Source organism: Peromyscus eremicus, chromosome 6 (genome assembly GCF_949786415.1).
Source record: "Peromyscus eremicus chromosome 6, PerEre_H2_v1, whole genome shotgun sequence".
In the NCBI taxonomy this organism is placed as follows: Eukaryota; Metazoa; Chordata; class Mammalia; order Rodentia; family Cricetidae; genus Peromyscus; species Peromyscus eremicus.
The window spans coordinates 69,124,119-69,131,317 of record NC_081421.1 but is presented as its reverse complement, the minus strand read 5'-3'; positions in this window follow the sequence as shown (position 1 = coordinate 69,131,317).

The following is a 7,199-nucleotide window of genomic DNA, read 5'->3' as shown; positions in this document are numbered from 1 at the left end:
AGAGGGCAGAGTCCCAGGGCAAGGGACGGGTGGCTTTGGTCTCAGGCCCTCCCATCAGTTCCTGGAAGCCAGGCTGGGGTGGAGGCCACAGCTCAGCTGACTGCCCCTCCCTTTTCAAGCCTCTTAGGGCTGTTGCTGGGCAGGTTCAGAGTTTGGTCTAGGCCTGAGAGCCAATCACAGTGGAGAATGCAGCCACAGCCCTCTAGGGTTCCCCCAACATCATGAACACCTCCCTTCTTTTTCTGATAGCCCCTGAGCTTCCAGCCTTCAGCCTGTGACTCTGGGGAGAGGAGGTCCTGCCTTCTTCCTCGTTATAAACTAAGGCTTGTCCTCTGGTCACTGAGAGCAGTAGACATCTCTAGGGAAGGAAACCTTACTTAACAACCTTTCCCCTGGCGCCCCAGAAGGAGCAGTGTGGCCAGACACTGCTTTGCTGACCTCTGGGGCTCTTGGAGGGTCTGAGTGAGGAAGTTAAGACCCAAAGGGCAGCTCGGCGTGGTGAAGCCCCTGGTTTTGATGCAGGAGGGGGAATTTAGGGAAGGACCTAAGAGGAACTGGACCTGAGACTTGAGATGGGGGTGGCGGTGACAGGAGCAAATGACATGCACAGAGAGCTCAAGCATGCAGAAGCCAGCACAAGACCACAGGATCCTCTGCGTGTCTGCTGGGGGGAGGAGCTGATTCTAGTCTCCAGAGAACTCCGGTCTCAGCTCAGCTGTGCTGGGGTAGCTGGGTGAGAGTTTACTCTGCATGCATGAAGCCCTAGGTCATGCACTATTTTTTAAAAGCTCCAGTAGGTAGGGATTCCCCTCCCCCTGACTTCAACTTCCTGGGGTAAATACCCACTCCATTGAAGCAGCAGCCCTTCTACTAAATTTAGCGTCCAGACTCCCTCCCCCCCTGCTAGGCCACCCTGTGAGCAGGTGTGCACAGCTGCAAAGGTGGCCCTGATGAGTTCCAACGCTCCCTCCACGTCCACTCATGCAGCAGACTCCACTCTGGTCAGGAGGGAAGCAGAGCACAAAATAAATACTAGGCTGCTGCCCAGTGCCCGGGTGTCTGTCACAAGCTACTCTTTCAAGAAACCGCTCCTCGGGCTAGAGCTGAGGACCAAGTGGTCATTAACGATCAGCCTTCTGGATTTTCTCCAGCTGGTCCTCTTCTTTTTCTTGCCTGCCCCCTCTGTAGCTCTGGGTGGCCTCAAGTTTGTGGCGATCTTTCTTGCCCGTGGCTCTGAAGTGCTGGGCATGTGCCACCACACCAAACTCAACGTTTTACAGACTTCGCTTTCCCCTCTCTTACCAGTGAACTGAATCAGGGGCGCTTCTCTTGAAGCCAAGCAGCCCCCTGCTAGAGTGACCTGTGGTCTGTGGAGAGCTGAGTGGAAATAGGAGTCTCCACCCAACACCCTTCAAACGCACCATCTCTGGGCTGAGTGGGGGTCTTGGTAGAGGGTTACTTGTTGCAGGCAGGTGAAGAGGTGCAAAGCACCTTCTCTGTACATGAAGTGGAAAGTCTTAGGACAAGAGAGAAACAGTTTGGCATTAGCACCCATCACCAGTCTGAGTTTGGGCTCTTACACCTGGAGCTGGGGGGAAACTTCAAAGGCAGGTGTTTCAGGGCTGAGGCTGGAAGGTGGGTAGGATTGGAGATACAGCATGATGGCAGAGAACATCTACTCTGTCTGCTTGACATGGTGTGGGAGCAGAGAGCTGGGCGTGCCGCACGACACTGCCCCAACACCTGAAGCTGAGGATTATCAGTTCTAGGCCACCCTGGGCTACAGGGAGACCCTCCCTTCACTCCACTCCCACAAAAGTGAAACAGACCATGGCATTCATTCCCTGTGTGAGAACCAAAACCTGTTGGTTCAGCTGTGGAGGATCCACCCAGTACCCCCCCCCCCCCCACCTGTTTAGTTTGTGTGTGGAAGGAGCATGCAGAGCCTTCAAGTGCCACTGCTGAAGTCAGGGGACAACTGACAGGTTTGTTCTCTTTCCGCCGCGGACCCAGGGATACGAACTCAAGTCATCACACTTGGCCGCTGAGCCGTCTTGCTGGCTCCACGTTAGGTCATTCCAGGCTTTGTCTGAGTCCTTCCTTATGCCAAGGGAAAGGTGCATGAGGTCCCGATCAAGGGAGGTGCTGGTGCGGAGTCCATCTGCCCCTGAATTAGTTACCTTTTCTCTTACATCTGGCTGCCCTGCCCTCCCTAGGACTGACCACTGGCTGTTCACCTCTTTTTTGTTTTTATTTTATGTGCATTGGTGTTTTGTCTGCATGTAAATCTATGTGAGGGTATCGGATCCCCTGGAATAGGAGTTACAGACAGTTGTGAGCTGCCATGTGGGTGCTGGGAATTGAACTCTGGGAGAGCAGCTAATGCTCTTAACCCCTGAGCCATTTCTCTCAGCCCGTTTTTTATTTTTTTATTTTTTTGGTTTTTCAAGACAGGGTTTCTGTGTAGCCCTGGCTGTCCTGGAACTTGCTTTATAGATCTGGCTGTCCTTAAACTCATAGAGATGCCCCTGCCTCTGCCTCCCGAGTGCTGGGATTAAAGGTGTGCCCCAGCTGTTTTGAGACAGGGTTTCTTGTAGCTGAGGCAGCACTCACCTGCAGATCTCCGGCTCCTCCTGCCTCCACTTCCCCAGTGCTGGGATTACAGACATGTGCCACCATGCTTAGCCTTCCTCACAAAATGAGACTTGTTTTCAGTGCAGTCCAGGGTTGAGCAAGCTTTTCTCTATCCAACTGGATGGCCACTGTTGGGTTTTTCAGGCTGCATCGTCTCTGCTGCAACCATGCACCTCTGCGTGCTGCAGTACAAAGGTGATGGGCAGTAACAAACGAGCAAAGCTGTGCACCCACTAAATTTAGGACACTGGAACTTCCGACTTCGTAATATTTCAACACCTCACAAAATACTTCTCAGACTTTTATTAACCATTTAAAAATGCACGCCAGGCCATCAAGTTGGCTTAGTAGGTCACAGCACTTGCCACCAGACTAATGCCGAGATGGATTCCGGGGGCCAACGTCTACAGGTTATCTTTTGACCTCCACACCTGCGCCTCCCTCCTACCTCCTCTTCAGTGAGTGAAGGTGCTTGTTGCCAGGCATGACCCTGGAGTTTGATTCCTGGGTCCCACAGAGGAGGAGAGAACTGACTTCTGACTTCCACCTGTGTAGGGTGGCACATAGGTGTTTCCATGATACACACAAAATAAACGTAATGATTGTTTAATGTAATGAGGTTTAAAAATGCAAGCCAGGTGATGGTGGTACATGCTTGTAGTCTCAGGATTTGGGAGATAAGGGCAGGCTAAAGATCAGAATTCAAGGTGGTTGTTATTGTAAGCAGTAAGAATTATGGAATCCAGCCACATAGTGGTGGCACACGCCTTTAATCCTAGCACTCAGGAGGCAGAGGCAGGTGGACCTCTGTGAGTTAGAGGCCAGCCTCCTCGTCTACAAAGGGAGTTCAGGACAGCCAGAGCTGTACCTTGTCTTGAAAAACAAACAAAAATATGGAATCCAATTTTTTTCCTACAAATTCACTGCTATGAGTTACCTCAGTATGCTGTTTTTAAAAGCAATAAAATGGTATTTCTTCTGAAAATAACCTTTATCTGGGACTGTTTGTCAAATTCTTATGCTACAAGTTTTTATTTCACTCGGTATTGATGAATTCTTCCTGTAATTCTCTTAGCCAGTTTCTTTTTCAAATTTGTTTGTCGTGTGTGTGTGTGTGTGTGTGTGTGTGTGTGTGTGTGTGTGTGTGTGTACAGCTGCAACTGCAGAGGCCAGAAGAGCATTGCATCCCCTGAAGCTGGACCTACAGGCAATCGTGAGCCACTCTGTACTGCGAACTGAGCAGCTAACACATTAAACTGATCCCTCCCCAGCTCCAAAACCCCAATCCTTTTCTTTTTTAAGACAGGGTCTCACTCTGTAGACCAGGCTGGCCTCCCAGGGTTCCACTTGCCTCTGCCTCCCCAGTGCTGAGAATTAAATGTGTGTGCCACCACTCCTGGCTTAATTAATTCTCTTATGCAGGTTTTCACCGCCATATCTGACTTTACTGCTGTGTTCTTTATAGTTGACGAAACAGAAAGGGAGACATCCATTCTATCTCAGACCAGACTTTAACTGCTATGTTCTTTATAGCTGACGAAACAGAAAGGGAGACATCCACTCTATCTCAGACCAGACTTTAACCACCAAAGTGAGGCTGGGGGAGGGGCAACAAGGGCTCCCTGCACCTGGCATCACCAAGGTGCTCTGCAGAGCGGCTGTTCCTGCAGCTGATGATGGATCAGGGCTGGGGCGCACCTTGGTGGGAGAGTTTGTGTTTAGTATGTCCAAGGGCCCAAGTGGATCTCCAGCAAGCACACACACACACCCTCGCTGTTTCAACACAGCTGTTTCCCGGTTTCTGTTTCCCTGCCTCATGATTTCTGAGAAATGACAAAACCTCACTTCCCACAGCCGCTGTCTGCAGGTTTGTTTTTTTATTTTTCTTGGACGAGGGTCTTTCTGTAGCCCAGGCTGGCCCTGAACTCAAGGCCATCCTTCTGTGTCTGTCTCTCAGGTGCTGAACTGGAATTACTGGCATCACTTACGGCTTTGTTTTTTAATGAAGAGATGGCAGAGGGAGGGCAAGAGGACATGCCTCAGGCTTCTCCTATTAATCCGGCACTACGTTACCCACCGGGAGAAGCACGCTGCTCCTACAGCTTCACCTGCAGGCTGCACTGCACTTCTCAGATCTGGGTTCTCAGGGTCAAGAGGAAATAAACAAGACTATCATCCTCAGGAAATGTGAACAACAACCCTAACAGCTGCTTCTCTGCTGCAGCCCAGCTGTCCCCCACCCCGGCCCCATTTCCAAGGCAGAGATTGCTCCAGGCACACTAAGGAATGGAGATGTGAGCTGAGCAAAGAATCCATGACAGATCTAGGTAGAGAAGATTCAGGAATAACATGTGCATAGGAAGGCCAGGCATGGTGGTGGTCCATGCTTATAATTCTAGCACGCAGTGGTGGCCACGGCAGGAGACTGCTACAAGTTTGAGTCCTACCCAGTACACATGGCAAACCATGCTCTTCAAAAACACTGCAAACCTCTCCGACCCAGGGTAATACTAACAGTTAAGCTTTTTTTCCGTGACCATTTTCTTGGTCTCTTTCCCAGCACACCTTGTCCCAGGCTAACTTGAATAAACAAACACACGCATGTGACCACATCAAGTGGGGGTGGTGAAATTCTGAATGGAATGCAGCCCCAGCCAGTTAGGGGACCAGAAGCTGAGATCTCCAACAGGCTTGGTGGATTTATACCAGCAAAGAAGCCAAAACAATGAGCTCATGGGCAAGAAAAATGCAGTCTGTGGGGAAGTCTGGGCAGCCAGAACAAACTGGTTTTCTGAATCAGGATGGGAAGAGCAGTAATTGAGTCTCCCACGGGAACAAGATTAGGAGACACCATGCACTTAAACTTTCAAAGGTTGTTCCTACTAAATTTTGTTCTGCAGAGTGTAGCTCTTGGTCCTGTGTGCAAAAACAGATTTGCTTTTCCTGGTTGTGAGAGTCTGGAAGGTGAAGGACCAGGTAGCTGTGAGGTGTGAGCTCTAGTATAATAGGTTATTCATGAGTAAGTTTAGGTAAGGACATGGCAATAATGCCAACACTGGGAAAGCGGAGCCCATCACAAAGAATGTCTCAAGCAAGACAAGGCACTTAATACAGCTGGTCTATGTAAGACTGCACCCCCACAGTACACTGGGTAGCCCGTGGGGGTCGTATCAGTTTTCTCCTCCTGAAGTGCAGATGACTGGGAGCTAGGCAGAAGCTGATGTCCCCAATCGCCAGGATATGTAGCATTTTGTATGACTTCCCCAGAAGAAAAAGTAAAACTGCAGACTCAACTCTTTTGGGCTGGTGAGGACTCAGCTGTTAAGAGTTCTTGTAGAAATCCAGAGTTTCATGCCCAGAATTTGTAACAGGTGGTTTGCAAATGCCTGTAATTCCAGATCTAATGGATCCAACCCACTCACATCTACATAACCCCCTCCCATATACAGGTAATTAAAAAGAAATAAAAATCAGGCTGGGCTAAGAACCTTTAATCACAACTCTTGGAAGACAGATCTCTGGGAGTTTGAGGCCAATATGGTCTACTGGTCTCTATAGCAAGTTCCAAGCCAGCTAAGGCTATATAGTGAGGCCCCATTTAAAAAATAGAGCAGGGTGTGGTGACACATACAAATCCCAGCACCTGGGAGTCAGGTGCAGGGGGATCTCTGAGTTTGAGGCTATCCTGGTCTATATAGTTCCGGACCAGCCAGAGCTACATAGTGAGGCCCTGTCTCAAAAACTGAAATAAATTAGAATCTTAAGAACAAAACAAACAAAAAACACTCCCAAACAAACTTACAAACCAAACCAACCAACCAACCAAACACTTCACTTTTCAAAGCACTGTAAGGTTGGTTGTGGTAACCTGAGGATCGATGGGGCTCAGAAAGGGCTCCAACACATTTCCAGGTGTCAGGAACTATTATGATTTTGAGGAAACACAAAGCTACCACACGTGGGAGGCAGAGGTAGGACGATAAGGCAAGTTTGAGGCCAATCCGGTCTACACATAGATTTGCAAGCCTGTCGGGGCTTTGGAAAGACTTCAGAAAAAGTCAACTAGTTCTCCTCCATTAGAACTATTAGTGTGTAGTAGCACAGGTCTATAATCTCAGCACCTGAGAGGTGAAGCCAGGAAGACCAGAAGTTCAAGGCTAGCCTAGGGTACATGAGCCCATCTCAAATCATTAGTAAAGAATGGCAGACCTGGCCAGTCCCTTCTCCTGTCCAGGTAAGACAGGCACTGGAGTCCAGGTTTCACCTGGACAACACAGTGACTCTTGGTCTCAAAACAGAACAAAAAAGCTGGGTGTGTGGTGACTCAAGCCTTTAGTCCCAACACTCTAACTCGGGAGGCAGAGGCAGGCTGATCTCTGAGTTTGAGGCCAGCCTGGTCTATAGAGTGAGTTCCAGGGCACCCAGGCCTCTGTTACACAGAGAAATGCTGTCTTGGAACTCCCCACAAGGAAAAAACCCCACTTAATTCTCGAGAGTTATTTGACTCATCAGCCTCCTGGTGGATGCCCCTCCCGCTCCCAGATGCTTCACATAACTGAGATAAG